At 35.9% G+C, this 16,846-nt stretch overlaps 1 pseudogene; it reads right to left on the bottom strand.

Annotated features, from left to right (window-relative positions):
• Positions 1–14,780: 14,780 nt before the first annotated feature.
• LOC125175046 (glyceraldehyde-3-phosphate dehydrogenase-like) lies at positions 14,781–15,691 on the bottom strand (annotated as a pseudogene).
• Between the last annotated feature and the right edge of the window lie 1,155 nt (positions 15,692–16,846).

Raw genomic sequence — 16,846 nt, forward strand, 5'->3', positions numbered from 1 at the left:
CTTAATATCAATGGGAAAGGCATGCATTTCTGGTATATTAAAAAAAGAACAATTAACACATATATGAAAATAAGTAGCATTCAAAGTAATGAAAGTTGAAATAATATAATCTTTAACTAGAATATTAGAAAACATTTTACAAAATATATAAATTAATGTTCAAAAGGGTATGCCATTAGTACACCACAATTATATATTGTGTCCGATATTTATCAAGCAGTTATTGTACTAAATCTTTCCCATACAGTATATTTATACAAATAGCATTAGTCTATAAATATGCATAACACCCTTATGAAGTAGGTACTTATTAACATCACTTTACAAAAAATAAATAAGTAGATAGGCACAGAGTGATTAAGAACTTGTCAGCACACAGTTAACTAGAAGTAAATTAAGGCTCTAACTCTTGTGGTCTGATTAAAGATTCCACCTTGTTAATCAGAGCTATGATAGTATCATTACAAATTTTTCTAAAAAATTATTTAAGCACATTGTATCAAAGATCTTAAAAAAGTACTTGTTCTTTAATATTTTAATTTACTTTTTAGATTAATGAGCCAAATATTCAAAAATATGAACAAAATCTTATGCATACAAATGAATAACAGCATTATTTATTAAAATGTAAAAACACAATATCTAATATTAGTATAATTTAAATTATGATATACAATTTATGAAATGTTATTCAATCAACAATGTGCGTTAATATAAATTTTCATGTCACAAAAAATATTTGTGATGTAGTGAAGAATAAAAATGATGCAGAAAAGTAAGGGTATAATGAAAACAAAATTTATTGTTATCTTGGTTTAAAAAATAAATTTATAGTATTGCCTTTAAAAATTAGGTACAGGTTCTTCATGTCACTATTAACATTTACATCTCTCACCTATGTTATAAATATCCATTTAAATTTATTAAATGTCTTATAAAACAGTTTAAAGACAATAATGCAATATAAAGTGATACAGTGAACATGATAAAAGTATGAATACTTTTAACTACCCTGTTAAAAACAGAAAGAAATAGTCTAAAACTTTTGTAGGATTGTTCTTGATAGTTACATTATAGTGCTTCTTATTCTATGACTCAGTTTACTTTCCCAATTATTTCTATTAAATGTATCATATTTCCAGTGTTTAATAATGGCAACTAACTTATCATTAAAAATAATGACTATTATGCAGCCATAAAAAAGGATGAAATCATGCCATTTGAGACAACATGGATGGACCTACAGGGTATTATGCTAAGTAAAATAAATTAAACTGAGAAAGATAAATACCGTATGATTTCACTAGTGTGTAATCTAAACAAACAAATAAATAAAAACCAAATGAATGAATAAACAAAAAGAAGAATCAGACCTATAAATATAGAGAACAAACTGATGGTTGCCAGAGGGGAGGCGCTGGGGAGGTTGTGCAAAATGGGTGAAGAGGGTGGGAGATACAGGCTTCCAATTATGGAATATGAGTAAATCACAGGAATAAAAAGCACAGCATTTTACATGTCATAGTGTCATACGGCAATAGATGGTAACTACACTTGTGAACACAGCATAATGTATAATCTTGTAGGATCACTCTATTGTCCGCCTGAAATCAATGTAATAATGTGTGTCAGCTATACTCAAAACAAAAAACAATGGAATGTTCTGAAAAGGCCACAAAGAGCTAAAAATACAGAGGGAATAAAATGACCAAGCTGGAATTTAAGTGAATGAGAAACCAGAGCAGTATGTTGAGGCAGGAAACTCCTATTGTACTAATGGGAATTTGCTTGATCTAACAGGAAACTGACTTTTGTAGTGACCAGGACAGAGGCCAATGCCCGGGATTACCAATATTGGGGAATTGAAAACAAATCTAAGTGACAATTATGTCTTCAGGACAAATAAAAATCAGAAAAAGATTTCCACCCCATCTAGCCAACTATGCAGCATTGTGGAGAGTTGATTTTGCTTTCATTCATCAACTTAGTCCCAGAAATATATGACTTTTTCAAAGTAAAGAAGCAGGTCAGGAGCGAAACTGGTTCTTGAACACAAGACTTACTTTAATCCTAATGCTGTTTGTTCTAACCCAAATTGTTGAAGATTGTAGAGTATTTTATGGTTTTAGTTTTTATTTCATGTTTCCTACAATGGCATTCCCTCCTGTTCCAGATGGATATAACTATAGCCCCATGCTGAAATAATATCTTCAGAAAACACATAATTAGATGCCTGTGATAAAATGGCAATAATGACAAGGGTGTTATTAATCATAGTGGCACCTGGATGCTTTTTTCCTATGTACATCCTTGTATAATAAGTACAATCTTCCATCTCTGACAAAGAAGATTTTAAAAACACTTTATAAACCAAAGAATATCCTTCCAAACTAGGAAAGAATTATGTACAATGAATTCCCATCAGTGGTCTCCCAGCTATCCAACTATCAAAGTATTTTCTAAAATTTGAGGTCTAATGTAAATTATATTTCCCTCATATTGATAGACATGGTCATTTACATCTAAAATAAAAACAGCCAGGTAATACACTTTGCAGAGACTCATGAAAACTAATTTAGGAAGATTAAGACTTAGATCCCTGAGATGAACACAAAGCCATGGTTCATAGCCTTTGCCATTTAGGCCAGTCATTCTCAATAGGATGGAGGGGAAAGGTGAAATTTCCCAAGAGAAATGTGGCAATGTGTGGAGACATTTTGGGGTGTCATACTGGGGATAGGATATTGGCAGAGGCCAAGGATCTACAATGCACAAGATAGCCGGCTACAACGATTAATTATCTGCTCAAATATATGATTAGGGCTGTGGCTGAGAAACCCTGCTTTAAGCTGAGTTTATCACTGATTATTTCCAAATGGCTAAATCATTCAAAGATGATTTTGTTCCATTTCACTTAATGCCAAGTTCTATATTTCCCTGTGGAGGGACTTCCCTAGAATCATGCTTTGGTCAAAAGTTGTAATCTTTCCTTACCCCTTATTATTCATTCGTCACAGGAAGAGAAGAGATTTTCTGATTAGCAACTTTAAAAGAAAATATTAAACATGTTTATTTCAGCTCCCCCCTCCCTCCTTTTTCAGAAACAAATTGCTCACAAATGCAAACATGCTAGGCATACCCCACTTCTCCATATCTGTTTGCCAAAGAAGTCCACACCAGTGAGTTCTAAAGTTATCCACTCATGCCAATGACAATGCGAAAGACTGGTTCAAATACAGCAAGCTGATTGGCTATCTTGTGTCCAAACCAGGAACCTTAGCCATTAAGCAGATTTAACTTATCTCTATCTTTTAGAACCCCGTGCCCTTCTCCCTAATTGGTTCAGAACTCAATGTAAAGGAGAGGAGTTTCATCACTGTAGCCTCTCTAATTCTCTACAATTCCTATATTCCCAAGTATTTCAACAATTTAGCCTTCTCTACAGTCACACTTTCATACCGCTTCCTTGATGGTTTTGTTTATCATTACCTTATTTTCCGAACTGTTCCAATTACTTAGTTAGTCTGCCTCTATTTCTGCTCACCTTCTGTCTATCCTCATGCTCCACCATATTGATCTCAGAACACGGTTCCGATGAGGAGAGCATTTGCCATGCCTTCAATTTTTCCTCTCTCATTCTATCCATAAAAATACCCAAATTTCGGAGACCCTGGCTGGGTCCGTAATGGAACATGTGACTCTTGATTTTGGGGTTGTGAGTTTGAGCCCCACATTGCATATAGAGGTTACTTAAAATTTAAATTTAAATTTTAAAAATATATTAATAATACCTAAATTTCTTTTTTTTTTAATGTTTATTATCGAGAGAGAGAAAGAAGTAGTGTGTGAGTGGGGGAGGGGCAGAGAGCAAGGGGGACAGAGGATCTGAAGTCGGCTCTGTGCTGACAGCAGAGAGTCTGACCTGGGTCTTGAACTCACAAACAGTGAGATTATGCGAAGTCTGATGCTTAATGGTCTGAGACTCAGATGCACCCATGTGCCTCTAAATACCCAAATTTCTTAGCATTAATTTCAAGTATCTTTTCAACTGTTCCAACCCACACTTCAAATCTACACTTCAAACAAATTGAAACAATGATGATCCTCCTTACATGCTCTGTACATTTCCATCAATAGAGTGAATATAGTGTGAACATAAGACTCTAATGTGATAGACCAATGACTTAAGCTCTCTGTGCCTCTATTTTTTCAGTTATTTAATAAAGGATTAATTATCCCTGGCTTGCTTTCTCACAGGATAATTATGAGATTTAGAAATATATATAAGAATGCTGTGTCAAGTTAATGCAAATGTAAGATGCTAATATAATAATAAGGAAATGTACATAGCTCAAATGTATATAGACAGGACTTTGGCTGTAATTGTCATTGATTGGCAAGATCTCTTATTATAATTCCTTATATTTAATTTGCAAGAGGTTAATACTAACTTAAAGATTAAAATGCTCACATTTTACAATCATGTCATAAATTTTGTGTTAAATTAACTTTTTGTTATTATTTTACTTTTAACAGAAAAGTGAAAAATTATAAATTGTCAGTGTTTATTAAGTGTGCATTTACAGGGTTCATGTAGATTTTGAAGTTAATACATCCTTTAAGATGAATGTGTCTAGGAGCTTTGAGCATTCACACATCAGTGCAGTGAATAATAATATTCTACTTGCATAATGCTTTTCTCTGAGAGCTCAAAGCACTTTACATATTACAAAATTGTGCAAATTAATACCTATGTATAAACTCAGAAACTAAAAGTCAAGCAAAACTGTTAAAAAAGAAAGTGGGCTAACAAAAATATTGTAAATTCTCCAGTGGTAATGATAGATAGCAGATATAAAGTAACTACTATAAACCATGGATTACTATTGTGGGGGGAAGGGGTTCTCATATGTTGTTAATATCCAGGCTAGTTAGTTATTATTATTCCCATTATCTCCATTCACAGATGAATAAACTAAGAATCTGAGAGGTTGTATGATATGTCCCAGGCCTTCTAGCTACTGAATAAAAGTCCTAAAATTCAAATCCATAATTCACTTGATAGTCCCCACACATGCACACAGTTCTGCTCAATCTGTAAAATTACATGCAATCCTCCAAAGCTGTACTTTCTCGAGAGAAACCACATTATCATTCAACTTTGTAACTTTGACGGTGCAAATTTCAACAATATTTCAGCTAATGTCACCATATGCTGGAAGAAAAAGTTGAAATCCATAAAAGTGACTTGATTAGTCACTGCCAAATACCAAGTTTGAGTCCCACCAGTGATTTTTTTTTTTTTTGTATTCTGGTAGAAAAAAATATTTATAACTAGATGTAAATATAACTTGTATGTCATAAACACAAAACAACTAACAGTGAAATTCCATTGAGGCTGGAATGTATAAAGTATGATGCAACATTTCCCAGATGTGGGCAACTTGGAAAGGGCAGAATCTCAGGTAAGGCAGGGCTCTGCAATTGAGGAAAGAAGGAAGGGAGGCAGGGGGAAGGGAGTGGGAAAAATACTATATGTGAAAAGGATTGTACCTCAGAGGAGATCATTTTTCTGGTAACACTCAACCCAAACCAGATTGTTTCCTGCTTCGAGTAGGAAAAAATTTTTTTTTCATTTTCTTGGAAGCCCATGTAATCTCTTTGTAAGTCATTCATAAAAAGAAATATTGCTGAAGCTTCTTGGCCAGCTAAACATGTTTGTATTTAAGGGGAGAATATTTCCTGAATTTGCAGCATTTGTATAAATCTGTACAATGATTACTAAGAAGAAGAAATAGTCAGATTAAGCAGAAATGCAGCTGAAGTCTTGTATATGGAACAGAAATTTCTTTTTTATTAAAGAATTTTGAGTACATTCTGACCAAAGCTTTGGGGACTATCCACAATAGTGAATCATGTGAGGATGTAGCTAGTGTGGTATGGGATCTTGTGATAAATAGAGGAACCAAAAGGGAAGTATAAACAAAAAAGGAGAATGTGAACAATTACCATGAGAAATCAGTACTCTAATATGTCTAAGCACAGGGCTTTAACTGTGCATGAGACAGGACTGATTGTCAATAATAAAACTACACTGTAGTTATGGTCGATTATTATTTATAATTCCATCTGTTTGATTGCAGATGTGTGTATTCATTTGCTTAAAACTTGTCTATAGTTCGTTCCTATTCTCCTGACGGCGTTATAAATAATATTTCCCTTAGATTTTTAAGAAGAGAAACTAAAACAAGCTAACTCAAATTTTCTTTTTTTAATCAAAGTTTATTTATTTATTTTGAGATAGAGAGCATGAGTGGGGAAGGGGCACATAGAGAGGGAGACAGGGAATCCCAAACAGGCTCTCCACACTGTCAGCACAGAGCCGGATGCCTGGCTTGAATTCATGAACCATGAGATCATGTCCTGAGCCAAAATCAAAAGTTGGATGCTTAACCTGTTGAGCCACCTAGGCACCCCGCTAACTCAAATTTTCAATCAAAACTGGGATACCTGAATGAGGTAGGCTTTAAGACTTCATCCCAGTCTCAGGTTAGGGTCTCTGGAAATGGATGGTAAGTCAGAGATTGAAGTGCAAGATGTTATAAGGATCAGCACCTGTGAAGGAAGGTAAAAGAAACAGAATTGGGCAGAGAAAGAAGTCAAACAAATGCATGTGAGATAAAGCCTGGCCAGTCGAACGGGGAGTTGGAGGAAGCGGTGCCTTAGAATTTTTTTTTTTTTTTTGATTTGTCAAAATATCTGGGCCTTGCTTCCTCCGCCTCACTCTGTTATGCATGTGAGTGGGGAAGAGTGAGACCATGGGGAGGGCAGGGATCTTCTGTTGTGGCAACCACTGCAGGAGTTGACCCTGACCTTGTGCAGCTGGACAGAAAGTCCTTTAAAGGACTCTATAGAGTGCCATGTAGAGCCATATTACAGCCTAAGGCAGAAGGGAAACTTCACAATACTTATCCCATCTGTATTTAAATATTAATATTTGAGGGGCGCCTGGGCGGCCTAGTTGGTTAGCTGTCCGACTTCAGCTCAGGTCATGATCTCATGGTTGGTGAGTTCGAGCCCCACATCGGGCACTGTGCTGACAGCTCAGAGGCTGGAGCCTGCTTCGGATTCTGTGTCTCCTTCTCTCTCTGCCCCTCCCCCGCTCATTCTCTCTCTTTCTCTCTTTCTTCCTCTCTCTCTCAAAAATAAACATTAAAAATTTAAAAACATAAATGTTAATATTTGATATATCATTCATTTTTGCATTAATTTTGACCAATAGATTGTGTTCAAATACCTTGCTTTCCAAGTTTTTTTGGCACCCCCTTAAATTTTACAACTTTATTCTAAGCCCTATCTCTTAATCTACCAAATTACTTAGAGAAAGAAATGAAAAAGATCATCTCCTGTGCTTTCTCTTCCAGAAGGTACATTGTCTTCCAGAAGCCTTTAGTCCCATAGAGATCTAATCAACACTTTGTTGTAACAGAATACAGTGTTGAACAAAACCTCAGAAATACGAAGTTTATGTCCCATCTCTACTAACTAGTATAAATCATTGTACTTTCTTTGCAGAATACCCGTGATGCCCTATATCTCCATGAGTCAAAACACTTGAGAGAATTTAGAAGACATAGTTGCCATATGGCTTAAAAAATATTAGGGAATTTCATTGGCCACATAACATCTACCATATAGATGGATGTCAGATAAGGTGTGACTGAGAAATAGAAATATTCACAAAGACTTTAGAAGTACCAAATATCAGAATATTCTCTAGATGCTTTTAAATTCCATTCAACCTATCATCCAGCCAGCTCACATAATGAAAATAGCAAGGGGAAAATTTTTTAGTGTCATCTCTTCAGGAACATTTTTCTCCTTTAATGCAACATGATTTCCAAAGCCACCATACATTTGTCATTATATTTTAAAGCATATGAGAGATATGAATTCCTATGAGGAAGAATGTATATTTGAGATAAAATGATTTTGAAGCACTTTGCAGTGCAGGCTTCCTTATCAAGAAGGCTACCTTTATTTCTTGTGTTCTATCTCTACTAAGGCTTAGCTGTGAAGCTAGTGTCAGAATGTAACCGGCAGAAGGAAACACCTAGTATGTGTCTCTAATGGTCTAGGGAAAATCCCGGGTATTGAGAAAGTGAAAAGGAAAAAGAAAAATGTCTCCATTTTGTCTGAGATTATGGGAGAAGAAAGGGTTCCATTTTGGCAGCAAAGCAGAGAGCTAGGCAAGTCTTCCTATGTTCCATACCTAGACCAAATTGCCAGAGGAGAGAGATGTGTTTGGAGTTGTTGAGGGAGATGCTGAAGGCAGAGGGTCCCTGAAAGGAGATTACTATACATATCTGTCTAAGGTCAACCTGTAGCAACCCCAGCCAAGTGTCCCCTGCAGCATGGCACTGTTAGACAGAGGGCTTCTTTTTTAGCTTTCCTGATAGGGTGCTTATCTGTTCTGGTTTTCATAGAACTATCCCAGTTTTAGCACTGAAATGTTCACTTGCTGGGAAATACTTCAGGTCTAGGCAAACCAAAACAATTGGTCATATTTCCCAAGCCATAGTCATTTTGTCTATGCAGAAAGGACCAAAGATTCCCATGTTCCCTTTAGGTTCTGGTACACAGATTATAGCCAATTTGGTAGCAACAGTCCTTCCATAGATTAGACCATGGTAACACAGAGTGATGAAACCTGACAGCAATAATTGGGCATAGACCGTTTAGGCCCTGGCAAGATAGGTAATATGGTAGACATGCAGAAGTTGCATCTACAAGAGCCTAGATGAGATAAAATCAGATAGGTGGCAGCCACCAGCCCTGAGACACAAAGGAATAGATCAGAAGTGTCATTGAGAACCTTGAGCTGCCAACTATAGGAGACCAAACAGTAAGGCCACTGATGAAGAATACTGATAATTAAGAGAATCTAGGGGCACCTGGGGGGCTCATTTGGTTGGGCGTCTGACTTGGACTCAGGTCATGATCTTACAGCTTGTAGGCCCGAGCCCTGTGTTGGATTCTGTGCTGACAGCTCAGAGCCTAGAGCCTGCTTCAGATTCTGTGTCTCCCTTTCTGCCCCTCCCCCACTCTCACTCTGTCTCCCTCTGTCTCTCTGTAAATAAGCATTAAAAAAGAGAGAGAATCTAGCAGATTCCATGTAGATTTGAGGCCCTATATATTTTTTTTCTTCAAGGACATGGTAAGCCCTCTCATACACTTAAATATCACTTTTTGGAGAAAAATGTGTGTATGTGTGTATAAGGGGAAACATGTTTGAAAGATTAAATATGTAGTCAAAAGAAACTGCATGTTTTGTAACCCTCATAAAATAATTTATTTAAACAAGGATCATCCATGCACACTAAAACTATTGAGTGAAATATGTTCACAGAGGACTGAATATTTGAATGGATATAAAGTATGACCCATGAAATACATGTTGCAAAGAGAAAGTATAACTTTATAAACTCTTTAATGAAGTAATCAATCTTAGCATCACTAATGGTGGGACAACCAGAAGTCATGTACCTTCTGACATAATGCAATATGAAGCATATAGCATCATCTGCAAAGTTTTCTTATTAGAAGGGTTCAAGCTACATGTGTGTCATTCTATAGGACAATTGACCTGCTACCTTCAACAAGTTGGTGGTATAAAAAGAAAAGGAGAGAGTCTTCTAGATTAACAACAAAAAAAGGACTCTTTCAGGTAAAATAAAATGCAGTTATGATCTTTTATTTGATCCTGCTTTGAACAAATATGATGCTCATTGAGGACAATTAGGGAATTTTAAAAAATAGAGTGAATATTAGATGGTACTAAAATATCATTAATTTCAAGGTATAATAGTTATAGAAAAGATATAAAGGAAAAAGTCCCGATTTCTTTGGGATGCATTCAAAATACTTAGAGGTCTGATTTGGCCTCACGTCATGATCTCACAGGTGGTGAGTTGGAGCCCCACATCTGGCTCTCTGCTATTAGCACAGAGCCCACTTCAGATCTTCTGTCCCCCTCTCATCTCTCTCTCTCTGCCTCTCCCTGCTGTGTTCTCTCTCTCTCTTTCTGTCTCAAAAATAAATAAACATTTAAAAACTAAAATAAAATACCATAGCAAGAAAAAAAAGATAAAATCAACTTGGTAAAATGCTGTTGATTATTAAGTGTAGATAAAGGATAAATTGAGGTTATAATGGTTTCTTCTACTCTTTTCTATAATTTTGAAACATTTTGTAACAGAAGACTAAGAAATCACACAGATTGTTCAAAAAGGAAGAATGGCTTAAAACAGTTTGCCCATTTGTGTTTTTTTTTATTTGTGTGTGTCTGTGTTTTGTTGATCACCACCTAGTGAGTGAAGTCTCATGAGAAAAATCAGTTACACAAAAAAATGAAGAGGTGACTTCTTTTGGGTATATTGTGACTTCTTTTATAACTCACAAAATTAATGCTTGTAAAACTGAAGATAGATCAATAAATCAATAGATAGAAAACTAGAAATGCCATTAAAATTTCTGCTTTCTGAGATTCCTGCTTCTCTTGAGGAGGAGAAATCTCCCAGATTCTCTCTGATTCATTCTGCATCATTCACTCTCATCTAAAGATACCTCAATAGTTAGCATATCCCCTGGGCACTTCAAACCCCATGAGTTTGAAATTGGATTCAACTTAATTATCTCTACTAATCAAATCCTGTTAATTTGTACGACAGTGTGTTAAATAACTAGGACAGTATTTGAAACAGTAGCTTTTTAATAAATAGGAGCTGCAGCATTAGTATAGTTATTGTCATTATTAATTAACCCCCATAATTTCTTCTATTTCCCTCCACATTCAATTCCTTGATTCTCCACAATCCTGTCACATATATCTCAAGCTATCTGTTCTTTTTCCATTTCCACTGTCCTCATATACTCATTAATTCTTGCCTATTATTTCTGATTGTTTCCACCTATATTTTACCTCAGATTCATCCTCTATATTTTGCTTTATGTCATACTATTTTGCCCCATGGAAAAGTAGACCTTGGCACAGCTCTGTTTGGATTATGGAGTAAACTGTCTCAGTTCAAATCCTGACCCTATTACACGCTAGACATACACTAAGTGAATTATTTAACTATAATCTCATTTGCAATGTGGTCATACTAATAGTGTTACTTCATACATTTGTGGTAAGAATTAAGTTATACATGCATCACCTAAAAGAGGGTCTAATACTTTGTAAGGGTTTTGAGTACTTTCCAAAAATAGAATTAATGGCTGAAATGCACCATGAAGTGTTCATCTGCTCTCTTAATTGTGTATATTTATGCAATTATTAAATAGCTTAAAAATTCTGTTGTAACAGAATTTCTTATAAATTAGAATTGCATGCTAAACTCACGTTTTTAAGTCTTATAAATAGTTTACACCAATTTACACATCTGCTAACAGTTTATAGGAAGGTGCATGTCAAAAGATATTTGCCAACTGAGAATTATTATTTATTTAATATTTGCCACATTGCTAGACATTTTATTTCTTAAAATTTAATTTCTTAAATCCACAACAATTTGTATAAATTAGAAAACTAATTTAGTGTTTATGTAATTCAAATCCCTTATGACAAATAAGAAACTAAGGCCCAGAAAGTTAAATTTACTTGCAAATATCATAGTCACTTAATGCTCAATCTAGAGAGGAGAACTCAGGTCTCCCTCCTCCAATCACATTTGAGATTCTTACTATGTCATGAAACTATTGTCAATAATGTTTGAGTTTAATAATGTTTATATCCCCTACTTTATGCTGAGCATTTTCAGAGAAGAAAGGGACCATATTTCGTCCTCGTGCCTCCCACAGTGCTTTGCACAGAGCACCTTTCAAGTCATGAAATATTGAATGACTAAATAAGTCTGTGAATCACATGCCAAATAAACAGTGCCAACATAAATTAAGAAATATTGAAAAAAGCAAATATTTTTAGTGTTCTTATCATGTTTGTCACTGAGAAGTCACAGAATTAGTTTGAAGATATGTAGGACAGTTTTCTATAGAAAAGCAATACAGGCAGGAATAGAATTTTAGATTAACCTGCAGGGAAGAGGGGATCAAGAAATTAAGAGCTTTATACCAAATGTGTCACGAGTATAGGTCAACATCATAAAATAGGGGGATTGTGTTTTGGGATTTGGATGGATTCCTTGTCCCAATTTAAATTGCCATCACATCTGCTAAAAGTATAATTGTTTTACTGGAAAATTGGATTTAGAACCAAGGTCAAATGTCCCTGATTTTTTTTCTTCTTAATGCAGATGAGTCCCACTGAGCCCTCAAATCTGTTTGTTCTATGAGCACATTTACTTCATCATTCAACCTGTATTTGTGGAATAGCCATTATGTGTAACAGAAACTGCACTAAACTCCAGAGATAAAACAGTGACCATAAATAGTTTCCTTGCCTCAAAGAGGAGGAAACCAACATTACATAAGGAGACAAAAAAGGCTATCAATGGCAGTCTGATGTGATATAAAGAGGAACTTGGATTTAAGTGAGAGCAGGTAGAGTTGACAGGAAGACCTTTCTGCAGAAGTAATATTAGGCTAAAATAATGTGCAATGATGCATTAACTACATAGAAGGGAAGCACAGGAGTGAAGGCCTGGGTGGGAAATGGCCAGTTATTAGATTTGGCAAATAATATGCCAGTTATTATAAACCTCAACCAGTTCAATAAAGCTAGAGCTTAGCAATGGTCTAAAGGAGGGAAAAGAGATGATACTCCTAGACAGACGCCAGGTCAGGAGACAACATGCTAAGCTAAGGAGGTTGAGTTTATTTGCTGACATTGGGAAGCTATGAAGGATTTTGTAGGCAAAGGAATAAATGTTCAGACTTACTACTCCCTACAGTAGCCCAGCAGTCAAGTGGAGGATATTTTGGAGGTGAGGTACGCTAGAACTTGAGAAAGAAGTAAGGAGGCAACTATACTAATCCCTGTAAGTGGAAAGAATCAGACCTGAGAAATTGACAGGAGATCTGGAAAAACTAGGGGAAGAGATTGAGACACAGAAACATTTTATATCTGCTTTATAGTAATTATGTTTTAATTTATTTTTTTATTCTGGTATAGTTAACAGAGTTATATTAGTTTCAGGTGTACAATATGGTGATTCAACAATTCTATACATTACTCAGTGCTCACTATGACAAGTGTATTTGTAATCTCTTTCACCTATTTCAACCATGCCCCCACCCACCTCCTCTCTGGTAATCATCTGTTCTCTGCAGTTAAGAGTCTGTTTTTATGTTTATCTCTGTTTTTTCTTTGTTTCTTTGTTTTGTTTTTTAAATTGCCCATGTGAGTGCAATCATATGGTACTTGTCTTTCTCCAACTGACTTATTTTACTTAAGATTATACTCTCTAGCTCAATCCATGTGATTGCAAATATTATAAATAATGCTGCAATAAACAGGGGTGTATATATCTTTTCAAATTAGGGTTTTTGTTTTTTTTGGGTAAATGCCTAGTAGTGGAATTACTAGATTATATTATAATTCTATTTTTAATTTTCTGAGGAAACTCCACACTGTTTTCCACAGTGACTGCACTCGTTTGCATTCACACCAACACTGCCTGAGGGTTCTGTTTACTCTACATCCTCGCCAACACTTGTTTCTTGTGATTTTATTTTGGCCATTCTGACAGGTATGGGGTGATATATCGTGGTTTCGATGTGCATTTCCCTGACAATTAGTGATGATGAGTATCTTTTCATGTGTCTGTTGTCCATCTGTAGGTCTTCTTTGGAGAAATTTCTGTTCATGCCTTCCACCCATTTTTAATTAGATTGGGTTTTTGTTGACTGTTATACATTCTTTATATATTTTGGATGCTAATACTTTATCAGATATGTTATGTGCAAATATCTTTTCACATTTAGTAGATTGTCTATTAGTCTTGCTGATTGTTTTCTTGCTATGCAGAAGGTTTTGTTTGTTTGTTTGTTTTTTATGTAGTCTCAATAGTTCATTTTTGCTTCTCTTTCCCTTGCATCAAGAGATATATCTAGAAAAATGGTGCTATAGCCAGTGTCAGATAAATTACTACCTATGGTATTTTCTAAGCATTTTATGGTTTCAGGTCTCACATGTAGGTCTTTAATCCATTTGGAGTTTATTTTTGTGTTGTGGGATGAGAAAGTGACCTTTGACTATGTAATTGTGGGTCTATTTCTGGGCTTTCTAATCTGTTCTGTTGATCCATGTGTCTATTTTTGTGCTAGTTCCATACTATTTTTATTACTACAGCTTTGTAGAATATCTTGAAATCTGAGATTGTTACACCTCTAGTTTTGTCCTACTTTTTCAAGATTGCTTTGGCTATTTGGGGGTTTTGTGGTTCCATATAAATTTTAGGATTGTTTGTTCTAGTTCTGGGAAAAATGCTGTTGCTACTTTGATAGAGATTGCATTAAATGTGTAGATTCTTTGGGTAGTATAGGTTTTGGTTTTTTTGTTTGTTTGTTTTTTTGGATGGGTATAGTATACTTTATTGATGGTACATGACAAGATAGGGTTCCCCAAGCCCCTCCCCTTCTTTAAGGGTTCTGGGATGGAAATTGTGTAGAGGTTGGGAGATTCTCAGTCTGTTGGGAGATGAGTTGGGGCAAAAACTCCCCACCAGCTGAGGACCTCTCTCTTCCTCTTGCTGGGGCTGGTGGTCTAGGGAACTCTTATTCCTCGGAGGCCAGTTGTTGTAGCCCAATTCATTATCATATCAGGAAATGAGCTTGGCAAAGTGGTTGTTGAGAGCAAATGCCAGCCCCAGCATCAAAGGTGGAGTGGGTGTCACTGTTACAGTCACAGAAGACAACCTGGTGCTTGGTGTAGCCCAGGATGCCCTTGAGGAGGCCCTCTGATGCCTGTTTACCACCTTCTTGATGTCATTGTATTTAGCAGCTTTCTCCAGGCAGCAGGTCAGATCCACTGGTGGGGGCATGGATGATCATGCCAGTGAGTTTCCCATTCAGATCAGAGATGACCTTGCCTACAGCCTTGGTGGTGTCAGTAGAAGCAAGGATGATATTCTGGGCAGCCCTTCTGCTATCAAACCAAAGCTTCCCAGAGGGACTGTCCACTGTCTTCTGGGTGGAGGTGACAGTATGGACTGTGGTCATGTGTCCCTCCATGATGCCAAAGTTGTGGATGACCTTGGTCAAAAGAGCCAAGCCATTGGTAGTGCAGGAGGCATTACTGAAAATCTTGAGGGTGTTGTCATATTTTTCATGGTTCATGCCCATCACAAACATGGGGGCATCAGCAGAAGGGACAGAGATGTTGACTGTCTTGGCCCCACACGTCAAGTGTTCTCCACAATATGAAGACACCAAAGCCTTCTCCACAGTGAGGAAGACACCAATGGATTCCACAACATACTCAGCACTAGCATCACTCCATTTGATGTTGGCAGGGTCTCATTCTTGCAATATGGAGATGGGCTTTCCACTGATGACAAGTTTCTCTCTCTCAACCTTGACTGTGCCACTGAATTTGCTGTGGGTGGACTCATACTGGAACCATGTATATAAGGTCAATGAAGAGGTCATTGATAGCAACAATATCCACAGAGTTAAAAGCAGTCCTGTTAACTGAACACCCAATATGGGCAAATCCATTTACCTTCACCATTATGTCTTGGGGACATGGCTGGCACTCTACCAGGAGATGCAACTATCTGTCAAGTGGAGAGAAGCATACAGCCTGGCTAGTATAAACATTTTAACAATATTTGTGCTCCCAGTCCATGAGTATGGAGTATATTTCCATTTGTTTGTGTCATCTTCAATTTTTTTCATCAATATTTATAGGTTTCAGAATATAGGTCTTTAACCTCTTTGGTTAAGTTATTTCTATGTATTTTATTATTTTGGTGCAATCATAAATGGAACTATTTTCTTAATTTATCTTTCTGCTACTTCATTGTTAGTATATAGAAATGTGACATATTTCTGTACATTTATTTTGTACTATGTGACCTTACTGAATAAATTCATCAGTTCTAGTTTTTTGGTTTTTGGTTTTTGATTTTTTTTTTTTGGTGGAGTTTATAGGGTTTTCCGTATACAGTATTTGCAGATAGTGAAAGTTTTACTTCTTCCTTACCAATTTTGATGCTTTTTATTTCTTTTTGTGCTCTGATTACTGTGGCCAGAACATCCAATACTATGTTGAATAAAACTTTTGAGAGTGGACATCCTTGTCTTGTTCCTGATCCTAAGGGAAAAGCCTAAAATTTTTCGCCATTGAGTGTTATGTAAGTTGTGGGTTTTTCACATACGGGCTTTAATATGTTGAGGTATATTCCTTCTAAACCTACTTTGTTGAGGGTTTTTATCATGAATTGATATTGTTATTTTTCAAATGTTTTTACTGAATATATTAAAATGATCATACCATTCTTATCCTTTCTCATGTTGATATAATATATAATGTTGATTGATTTGCATCTTTGACCTACCTTGCATCCCAGGAATAAATTCCACTTGATCATGATGAATTATTTTTTAAATGTATTGCTGGATTCATATTGCTAATATTTGTTGAGGATTTTTGCATCTAAGTTCATTAGAGATAGTGGCCTGTAGTTCTCTCTCTCTCTCTCTCTCTCTCTTTTTTTGAGGGGTGGGGTGTATTTATCTGGTTTTGGTATCAGGGTAATGCTGGCCTCCTCACAGAATGAATTTGGAAGCTTTCCTTCATCTTCTATTTTTTATAGTAGTTTGAGAAGAATAAGTATTAATTTGGTAGAATTCATCTGTGAAGCCATGTGGTCCTAGACTTTTG

This window comes from Prionailurus viverrinus, chromosome C2 (assembly GCF_022837055.1).
Source record: "Prionailurus viverrinus isolate Anna chromosome C2, UM_Priviv_1.0, whole genome shotgun sequence".
NCBI classification, from domain to species: Eukaryota; Metazoa; Chordata; class Mammalia; order Carnivora; family Felidae; genus Prionailurus; species Prionailurus viverrinus.